This window comes from Zalophus californianus, chromosome 4 (assembly GCF_009762305.2).
Source record: "Zalophus californianus isolate mZalCal1 chromosome 4, mZalCal1.pri.v2, whole genome shotgun sequence".
NCBI classification, from domain to species: domain Eukaryota; kingdom Metazoa; phylum Chordata; class Mammalia; order Carnivora; family Otariidae; genus Zalophus; species Zalophus californianus.
The window spans coordinates 66,400,780-66,420,723 of NC_045598.1; the positions used below are offsets into that span (position 1 = coordinate 66,400,780).

The 19,944-nt window shown below is 33.7% G+C and overlaps 1 pseudogene; it reads left to right on the top strand.

The window, feature by feature from the left end:
• Nucleotides 1–344: 344 nt before the first annotated feature.
• Nucleotides 345–519, top strand: LOC113917841 (annotated as a pseudogene).
• Nucleotides 520–19,944: the final 19,425 nt, after the last annotated feature.

Consider the following 19,944-nt stretch of genomic DNA (forward strand, 5'->3'; position numbering starts at 1 on the left):
ATTTCTAAACCACTCTTGTTTATTAACATTTGCAGCTCATGCAGAAAGGATGGGGACTATTCACAAAACAGATCCCGAACATGCCCGTGCTCCAGATACTTAATACAAAGATATAAGGGTTTCTTTTTTATACTTTGTTATAACTCAAGCCCCACTGCAAAAATTTCCTTGTGGCCAATAGTGGAAGAAGTGCCTCACTGCCCTCAGGTAAGGGAGATAAGATTTCATGATACTCAGTGAAAATGGTGGATGATCTTGCCATCATAAAATAACAGATTTGATAAAAGCTATTCAAAAAAGACAGAGAACCTATATTTGAAAGTCTTCTAGCAAAATGTTAATGTATCGCTTCTCGGCCTTTTGGCTAAGATCAAGTGTGGAGAATGTAGATTTTCTTTTTCTGATTACTAACCACATAGAATAGATGTAAGAGTTGATTTCTCCATCATTTATCTTCATTTTTGTTAACAGAGAACTTTAAACAGCCAAAGAATACAATTCTCTAGAGTGCTATTTCTCTGTTATGATCTTCTTAGCATGTAGATGAAACATAAAATTAGCTTACTGAAATTTGTAGTATCATAGATTGGTAGACCAGGCAAGAAACTAGGGCTCATTAATGAAAGCACCCCTTTGTACAGATGAGAAAATACAGTGTCTGTAACTGAAATGAATAATGCTAACAGTGCTGATGAGAATAAATCAGTTTACCTGCAATGATTTTTTTTATTTAGCTATCAAATGGAATTAATCACTTTCTAATGTAATTGGGTTTTCAAGATAAAACTAAAAATAGACATGTATCTTTCTATCTCATATTATTAATACATTAAACATTGAATTGAACATTTTTTTCAAAATAAAAACTATTCTGATTGGCAGAAGTTCCTTTCCTTTGCATATATTGTATATTGATAGCTAATCAATGTCCTTGTTTATAATACATTTAAAGTGACACAGCATGTAAATATTAATTCCATATAAACAAATAACACTAAGATACTTGATACTCACCATATTTATAAATCTTATAAGCATAACCAGTGCAGAAAAATATTAGAAATAATCTATTTATTCATTTATAGAACTCTGTTTAAGAGTGTTTTATGAGGGAATAGAATCATTCTGTTATAGAAGGTTGGGAAAACTCTATTTTTGAGCAATAATTAGGAAATGAAAAACCTGGCTATTGCTGGATAGAAGGCTGGCCAGCCTCTAAATTTCATTTTGTGCTAATACAACTAGTCCTTAATAAGCTGTAAAACTTCCTTTCAGCCTTTCAAAATCTATTTGCCAAATGTTCTCTTGAGGATTGGGCCCACCAAAGTAAACAAAAAGGTTAGAAGCTCTGAGCTAAAACAGTCTGCAATATAATAAAGCAGAAAAACACTAATTAATAATTTAATTATAAATGAATATAACCAACTGTGTGTCCACACACATACACACACACACACACACACACACACACGCACATGTGTATATTTGAGAGTCATGATAAGAAACAATGTCTGCAGCAATGAAACTATATAACTGGTAGAGATCTGGCTTAATTTATGAGAGGTAAGGAGAGTTAAGTTCTGATGAGTTCTATCAGCAAAGAATTGGGAAGGGATACAACTTCTAAACAGAGAATTACAAGTGCAAAGTCCAGAAGTTGGAAGAGAGTTTTGCCCTTTGAAGAATGTATTAATATATAATGGGGAACACTGAACTGTTGGCCATCAAGTTTATATTACACTAATAGGAAAATAAACATACATATTTGGCTTTCCTAAACAAACAAGCTGTCACTTTTCTAAGAAATTTGTATTGATTTTGTTGCCTAATTTTGCCACATTTTTTCTGCCTTGGTTAAGTTACCTTCCACTGCTACATCCCAGAATCAGATTCTAGAAAACTCAAAAATCAGATCCTAGAAAACGCACTGGATCTATATGGAAGTGAAGTCTGATTCCTTATATGAACATGTACATATTGTCTGGTTAGTCAAAAGTCCTTTCTCACAGCAACATTCCAACAAGGGTTTTCTTTCCTGGAAACAGAACACAGAAGAACCCAGGTCTACAAGGGATAAATATGTTCATTTTCTACCTATATTTGCAAAACAACAATATTTTTGGCAGATATAGTATTCAGAAGAGAAAAAAAAAGAGGACGTTTGCTTATATTGTTCCTATTGCATCATAAGTTATGTTTTTTACCTTTCCTCACACTGTAAACTATGGACATCCAGACGGAAAAGTACCTTCATTAATCTCTGTGTGCCCCAAGACTTAGCACAATAGTTGTCAAAAGTACTTATAGAGAGCACTAAGTAATGAACGGAATTGTTGACTCACTATACGGTATACCTGAAACTAATATAACACTATATGTTAACTATACTGGATGTTTTAAAGTGAATAGATAACCCAGAGAATGAGAGAAAAATATTTGCAAGAAAGATATCCGACAAGGTACTTGTATATAGATCCTTTACAACCCATCAATAAAAAGATATCTGCACCCCCCAAATAAAAGTATATAGAGACTGAATGGCAATAGCTTATTAATTGTCTGTGTCAGAGATATGTTCATAAACATTATCATGAGGTGGCTAGCAGTTGGTCAAGTGATGAGGTAACTATTATACCGAAGAGGAATGGGTAAGAGAATCAACAAATTCTTTTCTCCGTCCCAGGAAGGAATGCTTTTGAGAATATCCCTGTAAACAGACAATCCAGTCTCCATTTTACCCCACCAGGACAGGAATATCACACCTTAAAAGGCAACTGTTGCATATTTGGACAACTGTTGGATTAATCTAAACTCCCCTGTGAATGTGTCTTTTGCTAAGAGACGCAGACTGTTCTCTCATAATACAGCCCTTCAAGAATTCGAAGACCATTCATTTGTGTCCTGCCACTGCATTGACTGGACTCATTTGTGTACTGTTTTCTCATAAGAAGCAGTTTTTATATCCATTCCCATTCTTTTCATTCCTGTTATATACATTCTATGCTTGTTAATGACTCTCATAAAATGAAACATATAGTTAAATTCACTAAAAGTGAAAATCTGATTAAGAAGAGTGAATTATAAGAGAAAGAGCCTATACAGGAAAAAAAAAAAGGAAGAAAGAACAAAACAAAGTGTGGAAGATAACATGGTGAACACAGCCAGGTTAGTTCATTACACAGACATTTTTGCCAAGGTTGGGGATTAAAAAAATGAATAGGGCACATTATTTTCTCTTACAATCTAAGTCTGAATGAGAAAGAAATGTAAGTAAATAATTACAATTCAATGTGCTATTTGGTATAACAGAATAATGCATTCTGAAATTGTAACTTAATTTTTAATTTATTAATGTACCCTAGCCCAGCTCCTTTCAGAATTCCAAAATAATGTAAAAACAATTATCCTTTCGACTCCCTCTCTTTTTCTTAGTAATTGCCATGATAAAACTTTTCTCCCTATCTAAAAACTGAGCACAAGTTCCTCAACCACTTCCTAGCATAAATCTCTACAGCAACAACAACAAAATTAGAAAATGGAACAGCTAGCTCTATAACAAGGTAATGACACTTTAAAGACCATATCACACACTCCAAGCAAAAGTCTGGGTTATTTCCTTTCACCTCTTTTGCTATTTCAAAAGAGTCAAGATTCCAGTCTCTTCAATGCACAGCTGCCTTCTTCCTCTAGGTCAGTTGCTCCAAATTCATTCTAAATGAGCCTTCAGTGAGGATATGATGTATTGTCCTGACTACACCTTTTTATATGAGCTCTAAGAAAACCAGATATTTGCTCCCATCTTCTTGAGGGAATGGATTCTTTCTGATTAGATTTTCTGGGATTTGGGTCAGAAATATATAGAATTGAATTTAATTCCATTAAATTCAAAAGAAAAATATATTAAAGGAATCAAGAGGCTTTTTTTTTTTTTCCAATAGGTTTATTGGATATAAGTAGGAGTGGGTAAGTGAAAAGATAACCCATTAAAACAAGTCCTATTGCTTGAGGTTTTTAACTATAGTTGTATTCCCCTTTGTCTTTCTTCTTCATCCCTTATACACAAATACTCCATTCCTGTGTTGATTTAAATTATTTTATGATAAACTTTGAATCAGAGAAATAATGCGTTGTGATAAGATGATAACTTTTTTTTTTTTAATGAAGGAGGCAATTTATTCACTCATGTACCTTTCAAATCTGAACAGCTATTTCTTAGGTGTTTTTGACCAATTACAAAATGAAGTATGTCATTTTACTTAAACATTATGCTCACCCTATCTGGGAAAGATTATTTAAAGGACATATTTATATTAATACCCACAGGAGTATAGTATACATCACAATAAATCAGATACCTCTTTTATAAACAATTAGGGAATGATCAGAAAACATAAAAATTGGGAGAATGTTATTTAAAAACTGGACCTTTAATCTTATTTAAAGATTAATCCAAAAGATATATTGTCACCTAACCTTTTAGAAGTTTCCTCAGCCTACCTCCAAACATATTTTGCATTAATATTTTGGGGATGGATACATAGTCAGACAAACCAATTACTTTCATCTTTGCTAAGGATAAAACATAAGTTATGAGTTTTAGCCTATAGATGACTTACTTAGCAGTTTAAGGGGAAAAAATAACTTTTAATCAAGTTTTGAACCCATGCTTGTTTTTCCAAGGCACAATATAGATGCTATTTATAGTTTCGATGAAAAAGCTAGTGGTGAATTTTCAGCACTTCGTGTAACTAGCTTTATGCTTGGGAAGCCAACATGGCATTGCAAAAGCAGCTAAGAATTCGTCTCTGACAGCAAGATTTTCAATGAGAATTTTTTTTTGAGAAATCCATAATTAAACAATAAGTGCCTGTAGGAAGCCAGTGGCAGTTTTGTAAAATACATATCTTTACTATGACTACTGAGAGTTTATATCTTTAAGTTGTGTGATATTCATGCAAGCCAAGTCAGGTAAAATCTTCAATAAAGTACTTTCTTAATAGGTATGTGAGTTTCCTTCAATGACTAGGTGAGGCAATTCTTGCCCAGAAAAGTTGCAGATATTCAGAAGCATGCCTGATAATTTCATTTTATTTAGTGAGCTACTTAACTTCTGTATCTATATTTCAAACATTATCCACTCACCACATGGACTATTTTACTTCCCTTGCCCCTCACTTATAATGCATGACTTAGGCTTTTGTTAAACTGAGAAGGTATTGGCTATCTGATAGAATCTACCAAGCTGTCATCCCCCTCCTCCTTTCAACATGCTTTAGTCTGTCTATATGCCCTTTCAAATGTATCCACAGGAGGTCTTTCTCAGATCTTTTCTCATGCCAGGTTTCCAACAGTACCCTACAGCTCCGACCGCACTGCCTTCAAAAATGCAGTCCTCTTCTCTTTCCTTAACCTTGAGGCCCTCCCTAGAAGCCTTCCTATTTCTCGTTATTCTTTCATAGGCAAATGTCTTCTTTGATTGAGGATGTGATATCTCATTTTCCTGACTATTCCCTCTTTAACATCTCCACAGTTTTATTTTTATCATTCTACTAAAAACATACTCTCAACGATATCAAAAGATACCTTCTCACTCATAAGAAACCCAGGGGCTTTTTCTGACAGACTGCAAAATATTCTGTAATATATGCTCTCTCTTTCAAAACTAAGAAAATTCCTAATTTTTAGTTAGGTATATGACAACCTAGAATAAACATGTCTCAATTCCTTTTTTCCCCTTTCTTTTCCTATTTTTTTATTTAAATTCAATGGCCAAATTATAGTACATCATTAGTTTTTGATAAAACGTTCAATGGTTCATTAGTTGAGAATATCACCCAGTGCTCACCATATCAAGTGCCCTCTTCAATTCCCTTTTAGTTAAGGGTGAACATAGAACTTATTATCTCATTGGACGTAACCAATGGGATTTAATCAGAAATGCCTTGACATATTTCTAAGACATTTCTTTCAGAAGAGAGGTCACACCCTGCCTCAGCCCTTCTTCCTTGATACTTTCTATATGAACATGATGGTTGGAGTTCTGGACTCTGATTTGGAGTCACGAGAAGGTGGAGCAGCCTAAAAGAAGAGTCTTCACAATTTCATGTAATCACCCTGGCTTGGAAATTTAATCCCTAAACTTCTTTTATGTGTGATAAAAAATAATAATTTTGTCCATCAGCGAACTCTTCTTAAAAGAGCACATCGTTGGCATCGACTCTTCTCCAAATCAACTCTTCTAGTCTGGCAATATTACATTTGTCCCCTGTCAATGGCTCACTCCAGAAGACAGTTAAATTCAATACAATGATGTAACAAATCTGACTCATTACCCAGCAAATATTTGACAGTTGTCCGTTTCTTACCGTCCATTCAAATGGTATCAGGTTCTCATTATCACACAAATTTGCCTTCTGCTTTTCTTCTTCACAAACGTATATATGTGGTTTCTTTAATTGACTGAAATTTACTTTTTGCAACTTTCCAACAATTAAAACTACACACATGGTTGAAGAACCAGGTGCAAGGATACTTTTTATGTGACAATTTTGTCTTGAAGGAATCTTTTTTTTTTCTTTTAGTAATCATGTTCTCTTTCTGAGTAGAACTTTAATTTGATACTTCACATTACATTCTTAATTTTATCAGTTGCTTAATTTAAGTATGAAAATCAATATGTTCATCTCCCATGCTCTGGTATGGGTGATAAAATAATTTCACAGTGGCATTGGAGGTCAGAGTAAAGAAATAGTACTATATTCATTTTGAGGAAACAGAAATTCAAAAAATGTAGTATTTGAACACTTTGAAAGATTGACTGGGGCTTTTACAAGAAGTGATAGAGACAAGGACATATAGAACAAAAAAGAAAAGAAAGAAACAGAATGAAGCAGAGACAGGAGATTCTACTGAGAATGTTGGAAGAGTAAGAAAACCATACTTTACCTACATTCATAGCTTTGTATGAGCAAGACAGGGAAATTACATAGAAAATATGTTGGATCACTTTGTTGAAGGTTTTAATTTCCAAAGGCGATACTTACACTTAATTGGATTTATACTCAATATAGACCTTGAAGATCTTTGAGCAGGGAGTTGTTGTGACTGGAGCTCCATTTTAAGAAATCTCATGTACCTGCGATGAATAAGAAAGCTCAGAGAGATTGAGGTCAGAGGTGAGGAACTCTCTGAGGAAGTTATATTTTTATGTAGATAGCCTCTTTTTGTATAGCCAGATTTGTAATATATCTTTGTGATGTAACTTCATGATGTTTTTTGTTTATATTTCCAGACATATAGTAGTATTTAAGTAAATTCTTATTACTCAATTGAAATAATTTCAGAGCTCAAGAAGAAAAGTTATTAGAAAACAAAGCAATAGTCGGATGCCAAATTCATAATTGATTAACTTCTGTTTGATGGCAGGACTTGAGACATTGAGAGGTTATTTCCCTCTGTCTTCTAAAAGCCAGATGCTGGTATTTATAATCAAGAAATATTTCTTGTATGTGTGTTCATTTAAGCATATAGTTAATACATCTGGGAAATGCAACATAAGAAATAGAAAAATCCATATACTTAGGAATTTACCATGGCTTAAGGGTAAGCAATACAAAGGACATATTCACTGAACTGCAAATGGGAATAATTTATAGCGTGATTTCATAGTTTCGTTAAACAAATAAAGAAATGTAAGAAATATGCTGCAATGTAAGAATTAACATTGTGAACAAAGAACATATGGAAGAGATTTTAAATTCTAAAGTTAGGTGAGTCTATTTATTTTATTATCTATCATTATCTATTATTATTTTATTATGTATTTTATTATCTATCGCCATCCAGCATTCATTTGGTTTCTTTATTTTCCAGCCATTTTTTTCATACACAATCCTTGTCCTAGAGAATCTCATTTGATGTGGCGTTAATAATTCTCCTAGTTCAAAAACGTTTGCCCTCTTGCCCCAAACACTACTAAGTTTTGGCTGATAAACCATTGCATTAGATGTAACAGTAAGACCATATCCTACAGCCTACTAAGATATTCATCCCACAACATGGTCAGAAAGATCTTCTTACCCAGAAAAGATATTGCTATTTTAAAAGTTATAGTGCTAAAATTTTCAAACACAACCATAGAATTTCTTTAAGGAAGAATGCATGTAACTCATTAAATTTATTTTTCCTATGTGAAAAATTGGGTTAGATCTAGTCTTAATAATATTATCTGAAAACAAAATAAGATATTCTTTGTGTGTCTTTTAATTTTTTATTGTTTTAAATTTTAATTCCCGTGTAGTTAACATACAGTGTTACATTAGTTTCAGGTATACAATTTAGTGATTCAATAATTCTATACATCACCCAGTGGTTATCATGGTAAGTGCCCTCCTTAATCCCCAACACCTATTTCACCTGTTCTCCCCCCACCCCACCCCCACCCTGGTAGCCCTCAGTGTGTTCTCTTCAGTTAAGAGTCTGTTTCTTGGTTTGCCTTTTTCTCTTTTTTTTTTCTTGGCTCATTTGTTTGTTTCTTAAATTCCACATATGAGTGAAATCATATAGCATTTGTCTTTCTCTGGCTGACTTATTTCACTTAGCATTATACTCTCTAGCTTCATTTGTGTCCTTGCAAATGGGAAGTTTTCATTCTTTTTTATGGCTGAATAATATTCCACCGTGTATATATAGTACATCTTCCTTATCTATCCATCAGTTGATGGACACTTGGGCTGTTTCCATAATTCAGCTGTTGTAGATAATGCTGCTTTAAACATTGGGGTGCATGTATCCCTTTGAATTGGTATTTCTGTATCCTTTGCATAAATACTTAGTGCAATTGCTGGATCATAGGGTACTTAACTTTTTGAGGAACCCCCATACTGTTTTCCAGAGTGGCTGCACCAATTTGCATTCTCACCAACACTGCACGAGGATCCCTTTTTCTCCACATCCTCACCAACACCTGTTGTTCCTTGTGTTTTTGATTTTAGCCTTTCTGACAGGTGTGAAGTAATATCTCATTGTGGTTTTGACTTGCATTTCTTTGATAATGAGAGATGTTGAGCATCTTTTCATGTGTCCGTTGGTCATCTAGATGTCTTCTTTGAAGAAATGTCTATTCATATCTTCTGCACATTTTTTTAATTGGATTATTTGTTTTTTGGGTGTTGAGTATTATATGTTCTATATATATATTTCCATACTAATCCTTTATCAGATATATGATTTGCAAATATCTTCTCTTGTTCAGTAGGTTTCCTTTTAGTTTTGTTCATTGTTTCCTTCTCTGTACAAAAGATTTTTGTTTTAATGTAGTCTCAATAGTTTCTTATCACTTTTCTTTCCCTTGCCTCAGGAGACCTATCTAGAAAAATGTTGTTAGGGCCAATGTCAGAGAAATTACTGCCTGTGCCTCCTTTAGGATTTTTATGGCTTCAGGTCTCACATTTAGGTCTTAATCCATTTTGAGTTTATTTCTGTATACAGTGCAGGAAAGTGGTTTGGAGTCATTCTTTTACATGTAACTGCCCAGTTTTCCCAGCACCATTTCTTGAAGAGGCTGTCCTTTTTCCACTGCATATTCTTGCCTCCTTTGTCAAAGATTAATTGGCCATAGAGTTGTGGGTTTATTTCTGGGTTTTCTATTCTGTTCCATTGATCTATGTGTCTCTTCTTGTGTTAGTTCCATACTGTTTTGATCACCACAGTTTTGTAGTATAACTTGAAGTCTGAAATTGTGATACTTCTAGTTTTGGTTTTCTTTCTGAGGATTGCTTTTGCTATTTGGGGTCTCTTGTGGTTCCATACAAATTTCAGAGTTGTTTGTTCTGGTTCTGTGAAAAATACTATTGGTATTTCAGTAGGGATTGCATTAAATCTGTAGATTGCTTTAGATAGTATAGATATTTTAACAATATTTATTCTTCCAATCCATGAGCATGGAATGTCTTTCCATTTCTTTGTGTTATTTCTAATTTTTTTTTCCATCAGTGTTTATGGTTTTCAGAGTATAGGTTTTTCACCTCTTTGGTTAAGTTTATTCTAGGTATCTTATTATTTTTGGTGCAGTTGTAAATTGGCTTGTTCTCTTAATTTCTCCTTCTGCTGTTTCATTATTAGTGTATGGAAATGCAATAGATTTCCGTACATTGATTTTGTATCCTATGACTTTACTGAATTCATTTATCGGTGCTAGATTTTTGGTGGAGTCTTCAGGTTTCCTACATATAGTGTCATGTCATCTGCAAATAGTGGAAGTTTTAATTCTTCCTTACCAATTTGGATGCCTTTTATTTCTTTTGGTTGCCTGATTGCTATGGCTAGGGCTTCCAGTACTATGTTGAAATAAGTGGTGAGACTAGACATCCTTGTCCTATTCCTGATTTTAGGGGGAAAGCTCTCAGTTTTTCCCCATTGAGTATGATGTTAACTGTGGGTTTCTCATATATGGCCTTTCTTATGTTATGGTATGTGCCCTCTAAACCTACTTTGTTGCGGGTTTTTATCACATGGATGTTGTACTTTGTCAAATGCTTTTTCTGCATCTATTGAAATGACTACATGGTTCTTATATTTTCTCTTATTAATGTGATGTTTCACATTGCTTGATTTGTGAATATTGAGCCAAACTTGCATCACAGGAATACATGCCACTTGATCATTGTGAATGTTTGTTTGGTTGTTTGTTTTGTAATGTATTGTTGGGTTTAATTTGCTAGTATTTTGTTGAGGATTTTTGTATCTATGTTTATCAGAGATATTGGCCTGTATTTCTCTTTGTGGTTTCTTTATCTGGTTTTGGTATCAGGGTAATATTGGCCTTATAGAATGAATTTAGAAGTTTTCCTCTTATTTTTTGGAATAGTTTGAGAAGAATAGATATTAACTCTTCTTCAAATGTTCAGTAGAATTTGCCTGTGAAACTGTCTGGTCCTGGACTTTTGTTTGTTGGGAGTTTTTTGATTACTGTTTCAGTTTCATTGCTGGTAATCAGTCTGTTCAAATTTTCTATTATGTCCTGCTTCAGTTTTGATAGGTTATATAATTTTTAGGAATTTATCCAGTTCTACGTTGCTCAATTTGTTGGCATATAATTTTTCATAATATTTTCTTACAATTATTTATATTTCTATTGTATCGGTTATTGTTTCTTCTCTTTCATTTGTGATTTTGTTAACTTGAGTCCTCTTTCTTACTTTTGTTTTTTTTTTTCATTTTGCTTTATTTTTTGATGAATTTGGCTAGAGGTTTATCAATTTTGTTAATCTTTTCAGAAAACCAGCTCCTGGTTTCATTGATCTATTCTATTTTTGATTGTTTTGTTTTTATTTTATTTTGTTTTAGTTTCTATATCATTTATTTCTGCTTTTTTTAAAGATTTTATTTATTTGACAGAGAGACACAGTGAGAGAGGGAACACAAGCAGGGGGAGTGGGAGAGGGAGAAGCAGGCTTCCCGCGGAGCAGGGAGCCTGACTTGGGGCTCGATCCCAGGACCCTGGGATCATGACCTGAACTGAAAGCAGACGCTTAAGGACTGAGCCACCCAGAATCCCCTAAAAATATGCATTTAAATGCAACACTACTGCTATTGGTAATGTGCCTCAGTACACCTGGATCTTTATAGTAGAAAACTCACACTAAATATGTAGGGTAGATGAAATTTCATTGAAAAACTATAACTACCATCACCATAACTGAAAATTGGTCACTCTCCTCTTTTTCTCTCCAGACTAATTTAAGGCACTTTCCTTTTACATCTAACATATGCTTCAATCCTATTTACCTACACTTCTTTATTTCCTGAACTATCTTGTAACTACTAGTTTTTTTTTTTTTTTCTGTTGCTCAAAACAACTGATTGGCAAGGCATTAAAAAAATTATCTTCAAATGAAAATATCCCTTTGGAGCACCAGAATATTAGCATATAAAATTACACACCGATAAAAAAAAAAACAAAACTGTTTTACCTTTTACAACTTCTGTCCTGAATTTACAACATCTCAGAGTTTGTATATTAATTGAAATACTCAGAAAGCTGGATTCCAATCTTTCTTTCTTTTACTTCTTTTGTTGCATTTCTTATATTCTGAATGTACCCAATGTCTATCTCTTATCTGGTTTTCCACTCCTAAAGATGAAAAAAGAATCTCATGAGGGAGAAAAGTAAATTTAAAAAAATGAGTACATAAATCTTCTATCTCTATAGACATAGACCTTTTAATCTAAATCATGGGTATACAGTGTTTTCCAATGTGTACAAAACCCACAGGTAACCAATTAACTATCAATTCCTAATATTTTGGGAATTTATATACTCTGTCAAATGATACCATTTTTTAAATCAATCAGGCTATTCTCTTTAGCATGTATACTAAAGCATTTAGTTTATTGACTATCCTTTGTGCTCATACTATAAAATTTTTAAGATAGCATATTCTCTCTTTAAAATCCCTAATAGAAAGGTAACAAATATTATACACCACACACACACACACACACACACACACACACACACACACACACACACCAAGTTACAAAGAATGCTGGCATTCTTTTGGAATTTTATTTCCTTGTTTGAAGCTCATATTAAGCCATGAATTCATGTCTATTAGAGATGTCAGAGTAAAGGGGGAGAAAAAGTTCTGCATTGTTTCAAGACTTGGCCTTAGTATATGTGAGTAAATTGATGGTAGTTTACTATGATTCTCTAGGCAGATATTAAAGATCTCATGGTACATAAAGAAATAATGTGAGTAACACCAGTGTCATGCCACACACTTAATAAAGTAGCTCCTGATAGCATTATTAATGATTTAAGCATTCTTGGAGGCTTTCATCTCTTCAAACACATTTTTTATAATGTTTAATGCTGTTTCTGTCCTGTGACTAAGCAGATAATCATGGTTATTTTTATTCAGTAAGTCACTTCTTGAATTGTTCAGTGTTGCCATGGGTATAAAAAACATCATGTAAAACACAATTCTATTCAATAAACATTTGCACTTTTTTTCCCCCAAGAAAAACTGTTTTGTAGCAAAAAAGACCGTTAAACTAAGAAGGTTTTCAGGGGAGTGCTGACTCCAAAATCACTATTTAGCTGTTTGCCTTACACCTCTCATATTCTGGTATAAACAGTAGTTCAATTAGTGCATTTATCACTGTTCTTGGTAAAATGTCCCCTAAAAGTGCCAATATCATAAGCATTTCAAGGCACTTTAGGTGGCAATCTCATGGATTGAATCCATTCTCTCTACATATTCATATAATTTTCTAATTTGGAAATCAACACCTTTGTTGATTATGGTTATCTTTGTGTTTGAACATGTTTGTTATGGCCAAAAGAAAATAAAGAATGAGCTGCACAAACCAGACTCTGCACACTGAATATACAATCAAGTATCCTTAGATTAGCAATTAAAGCCGCAAGTTTGGCTTGGAAATGCAGTGTAGACAAGACCAGCCTTTTTTACTATCTGTGAGAAACATCAAACCTAAGAGATTAGACTATTATTTTTAAAATCTGAAAACATATTCTCACATCAACTTTGAGGTCACTATTTAGATTCAGCTCATTCTGCATTAACAATTATTATGTGCCTACAACATGCCTGGGATTTTACTAGACTAAATTAAAAATAGACAATTCTTTTTCCTTTATAAAACTTACATAGACTCATGGAGATATTTATATAATTATGTATATAACTATAGATTATGCTAATTCCTATGGTAAAAAAGTATGCAGCATCAACTGACTTGTAACATATTGCTGGTAGGAATGTAAAATCATGCAACAATTTTGGAAAACAGTCTGGTAGTTTCTTATAGTGTAAAAGATACTTATAACATGTAACTATCAATCATAATTTTCCCAAGAAAAATGAAAACCTGGGCCCACCTGCAGATCTATGCATGAATATTTCTAGCACTTTTATTCATAATATACAAAAGTTAGAAACAACATAAATGTTCCTCAGTTCGTGAATGAAGAAATAAATTGTGGCATATCAGTAAAATGGGACACTTCTCAGCATTAGTAAGGAACAGATCACTGATACACCCAGCAACATGAATGAATTGCAAAAAATGTTAAGGAATACCAGACACAAAATAAGAAATATTTGTATGAAATTCTAGAGGAGAAAATTCTAATCTATAGTGCCATAAATCAAATTTGTGGCTTCTAGTGCAGAGGTAGTGGTTTTCGCTGAAAAGAGACACAGATAGACATAAAAAGAAACTTTAGTATAATGCCTAGTGTGTTGGTGAACTATGCCCCTCCAAAATTCATGGCCATCTGGAACCTCTGAATGTAACCTTATTTAGAAACAGAATCCTTTGGGGCGCCTGGGTGGCTCAGTCATTGAGTGTCTGCCTTCGGCTCAGGTCATGATCCCAGGGTCCTGGGTTCTAGACCCGCATCAGGCTCCTTGCTCCATGGGAAGCCTGCTTCTCCCTCTCCTACTCCCCCTGCTTGTGTTCCCTCTCTCACTGTGTTTCTCTCTGTAAAATAAGTAAATAAAATCGGGCGCCTGGGTGGCTCAGATGGTTGAGCATCTGCCTTCGGCTCAGGTCATGATCCCAGGGTCCTGGGATCGAGTCCCTCATCGGGCTCCCTGCTCCTTGGGAACCTGCTTCTCTCTCTGCCTCTCTCTCTCTCTGTCTTTCATGAATAAATAAATAAAATCTTTAAAAAAAATAAGTAAATAAAATCTTAAAAAAAAGAAATAACATCTTTTCAGATGTAATTGGTTAAGATGAGTCATACTGGATTAAGGTGGGCCTTAAATCTTAAAATAAGATTCATAATTAGGAAAGATTAGCACTTCCATATATTAAAATGTATTATGAATCTTCTAGATTTCTTGTCACTGAAAATGAAATTAAGATAGAGTAGGGAGCTATATAGATTAGAATACATTTAATTCATGATAAAATTAATTTCTAATTAATGAGAATAATTCAGTAGATTTTTTTTGAAAGGCAGACAACCCAATTTTGTGGAAAAATTAAGCTGGGTTTCCCATGTTATTCCTAATATCAACACACATATCTATTGATGCAATAAATATTTCTCTACAAGGATGAACATCTTTATTTCATTAAGTAATATATGTGAAGCACCCAAAAGAGTATTTGCCACATAAAGACAGTCAATAAATATATGTTTTATAAAAATGAAATGTGTAGGAGAAAAAATAGAATTTCTATAACACACTCTACGCAGAAGACAAATCATATAAATATTGGAATGAGAAGCACAGAAAGAAAGAAAAAAACACAACTCACCAAGAAAAATGTTCACAAAGAACTAATTTCTTTAGTTTACAATGGATTCAAGAAAAGTAGGCTGCCAGAGAAACAGACATGTTAAATAAAAAGAAATTACAAATGCTTGGTAAGCATTAGAAAGTATTATTTTCATAAAATAAAATGTATATATTAATAATACATATTATTAAAATAATAAAAATAAAAATTATATATTACATTTATTACTCATTTTTTTATGAAATAGATGCAGAAACATGCAAATGTTTGATAATATTTAGAGCTTGTGAAAGAATGGAGAAATACATAGTTTCAACTAGTATTGGTGCCAGCTATTTGGAGGAAAATTTGGCAATAGCTATCAAAATTAAACATGTGTAATGAAAAAATGTTCATCATCATTAGCCATCAGGGAAATTCAAATCAAAACCACATTGAGATACCACCTTACACCAGTTAGAATGGCAAAAATTGACAAGGCAAGAAACAACAAATGTTGGAGAGGTTGTGGAGAAAGGGGAACCCTCTTACACTGTTGGTGGGAAGTTGGTGCAAGTTGGTACAGCCACTTTGGAAAACAGTGTGGAGGTGCCTCAAAAATTTAAAAATAGAGCTACTCTATGACCCAGCAATTGCACTTCTGGGTATTTACCCCAAAGGCACAGATATAGTGAAAAAAAGGGCCATATGCACCCCAATGTTCATAGCAGCAATGTCCGCAATAGCCAAACTGTGGAAAGAGCCGAGATGCCCTTCACCAGACGAATGGCTAAAGAAGATGTGGTCCATATATACAATGGAATATTACTCAACCATCAGAAAGGATGAATACCCAATTTTTACATCAACATGGATGGGACTGGAGGAGATTATGCTAAGTGAAATAAGTCAAGCAGAGAAAGTCAATTATCACATGGTTTCACTTATTTGTGGAACATAAGGAATAACATGGAGGACATTAGGAAAAGAAAGGGAAAAATGAAGGGGGGGAAATCGGTGGGGGAGATGAATCATGAGAGACTATGGACTCTGAGAGACAAACGGGGTTCTAGAGGGGAGGGGGGAGGGGGGATGGGTTAGCCCGGTGATGGGTATTAAGGAGGGCACATACTACATGGAGCACTGGGTGTTATATGAAAACAATGGATCGTGCATCACCACATCAAAAACTAATGATGTATTGTATGCTGACTAACATAACATAATAAAATTAAAAAAATAAAAATAAATGGATCCATATTAGTATATGGATCAAGAATTCAAAAAAAATTAAACATGTGTATACCAAGTGACTTAGCTTGCACTGCTAGAAATTTATTCAACTAGTATTCGCACAAATTATATAAATGTATTTATTACCAGTATGTAATGTTTATTGAAGTTCACCTATTTACATAAATATTCTTTGGGTTGATAAGGAAAAGGTTAACAAGGAAGACAAGTTCCTTTAATACAATATGTGTAACTAACGGAGGAGTTCACATCCTAATCAGAAGGTAATGTGATATCTAAGAATGGTCAACATATCATTGTTTATAGTAACAAAAGAAGCATTAACCACATAAATTATCCATCTGGATAGTGCTTGTTGGTTAATTTTGCCATACCCACCCAACAGAATATGATGTAGCCATAGAGTCACATAGTTACAAATATACTGGTACAGAGGATGAAAACAATAGGCAGTTAAATGAAAAAAGCAAGATGTGGAATAATGCACCTAACGTGATTCCTTTTTATGTGTATCAAAAGTTCTACTGCAAAGAGGAACATAGATCTATTGGTTAACAGTTTTACTTTTTTGGAAAAGTATGAAGTGAGGGAAGACAGTTTTTGATATCTGTCTGTAATGTCTGGATTTTTAACCCATGTTCAAACAATTGTCAACAGAGATTTTTGGACAGTGACTCAATGTGCCATTTAATTTTTTTCTGTATAAACATATAACTACTTTTAAACACTAACAAATGTTGCACAATAAATAAAGCTATAGAGAAAAAAATCAATTTTGTCTTCTTGAGGCCATAGTTGAGGGCAGTGGGGGAAGCCCTTCCTTTTCTCGGTCTGAAGAATTATGCTTTCTCAAATTTATAATAAGAAAAGAATGCTTCATATTCTGAATTTCCCAAGAAGTTGACAAAAAAAGTACACTTTATTTGTTGAAGTCTGGGTTGGAATCTGAAATGAATCTTTGTAATTCCATTCATGTAATCACCAGAAGCAGGAGTCCTGGAAATGCTGACAGGACGCAAACCCCAGTCTGGGGCTGGGAAGGTGCTGTAATGAGTTGGGCTCATTGTGTCTTTCCAGGCATGAGCTTTTTATTTATTTATTTTTAAAGGCTTATCATGTTGATGGCCTGTATCATTTGCACGAATAAAACTTCATGATAAAATATTGCACCAGTTCATCTGAAAAGTAGGAAAAAAAAAAGATCATTTTGCTTAATTAGCTTTTAGTTTGCCAAAGGCTTTATGAACTAGAAGATGTGCAAACTTGTTTTTACAAATTACTCAAGAACAGGAAAAAAAATATTTTCAGATTTCCATCAAGTTCCATCAAGCTAGATGTTCTTCATATTTATTTGTTTATTTTTCCTAATGAGATGTTGTAGTTAGCTGCTTTCTCTGCTCTGTAGTTCATGGAGGGTAGATGTTATCTGCATTATTCATTATTGAAACGGTGGTATATCTTGGTTAGGTTCTAAACTCTAAAGGGTTCTTATGACTAACCCTATGTCTCCCATAAAAATCATGAATTATGTAATGTGCAAATCTTTTCACTATAACATCACCGTTTCTGGCAAGCTAGGCAGCTATTTTTATTAAATGTTGCTCATCTGCCATATGGACTCCCATTTTCAAGTTAATTATGAAACAGAGATGAAGAGATATTAAATTTGTAAAGTATCTTTCCAATTAAAAATATTTTAGGAGACCACACATACAAAATGGTTTCTACACTGCTCCACACATCAAGAGCAAGTGTTCCTTTCCCTAATTATACGTGAAATGACACAAAATGCTAAAATGTTTTATTCAGGTGGAGTCACAAACTATTGGCAATATACCATTACCTCAAACTGAAAAAAATAAAGTTGCTGCATTCTGTATTATACAGTCTACAGCACTTTTAATTGGCCATAGTCTTTATAATGATCACTTAAATTGTTGTGAAATATTTATAAGCTTGAAAATTTGTCATATTGTAGATTAAAGCAGGGTTGATGTGAACCTCCAGTCATTTTAATGAGTCAATAACTCACAATTCGTTCTCCTTGAAATCCAAAACATTGTATTTCTTTCTTCATTTCAAAACCATCTCCTTTAACTGCATACCTCTTCTGAGATAAATGCTTTTATTTTACATAACCTTTTTTTCCAGTTTGTATTCTAGAGTTCATTTCCCAAATTAGAACTCTCTCCTTTTCTTCCTTAGGGATTGTGTTTGACAGAAGAATGCTGATTTCTCCAGCCTTGGAGCCCTCATGACAATTGTTTTCCCTCATTTACCTATATTTTCTGTTTATACCTAATTATTTAATCACTTGTTAGATTGGTGAAGAATATCATACTGTTTTTGCTAAGGTAAGAGTGAATTATTGGATTATTTTCTTGTTTTCTCCCTCAGTTTACAGAGGTGTTAAATCAAAAGCAAAATTTGTATTCATTTATTTTCTAGTAGTTACCAATAAAAAGGAAGGAATTAAGCAATAAAAAAAAAAGGAAAAACTGAAGTCAAGTGAGGATCAGAACAGTTTTAAGTTCTGAAGATGATAGTTAAACCAGGATTTCTGCCCTTAGAAGCATGGGTACTAATGTTTCTTTTCAGTTACTGACATATTTATTTTTAAGAAGGAAATTCTTGTACATTGAGTGGCTAATAGGTTCTAATTACAGCAAATTATACATTATAATCTTATTATATTTTCACAAAAAGCCCAAATATATTTCTGAGTCACACAGTAAGTACTGATAGATCAAATACATTTGATTCCAGAGTCCATGTTTGTAGCCCTTTTAAAAGACTTTTTTCAAGAGCAAGAACCATAATTATCAATATGATTGTTATTTTATTCTACTTTTTATTTTATTTATTTATTTATTTATTTATTTATTTATTTATTTATTTATTTTTAAAGATTTTATTTATTTATTCATGAGAGACAGAGAGAGAGAGAGAGAAGCAGAGGGAGAAGCAGGCTCCCAAGGAGCAGGGAGCCCGATGAGGGACTCAATCCCAGGACCCTGGGATCATGACCTGAGCCGAAGGCAGACGCCTAACCATCTAAGCCACCCAGGCACCCCTCTATTTTTTATTTTAAAAAGCATCTTAAGAACCAGTATAGAATTGGTTATTTATAAGAAGCCCCCGTGAGGCATGAGGGTTGGGGCTTACTATTTCCATTTTGTAGACATGGAAGTTAAGGGTCATGCCAGAATATCACATTATATAAGTTAATATAAGTTAATATAACTCTGTCTGCTATAATATACACCCCCAAATAGTAACTGTTTAACCTCCCAAATATGTATTGCTTTGTCAAGCTAGTCCAAGCTTCATTTGTGCTGGTAATGGGGGCTCTGCTTTATATAGTTCTTCAAAGCCTCAGTGTGACTTAGACTCTGACTTCTTCACCATGTGGTTTCCAGATTCATCTTGTGTACC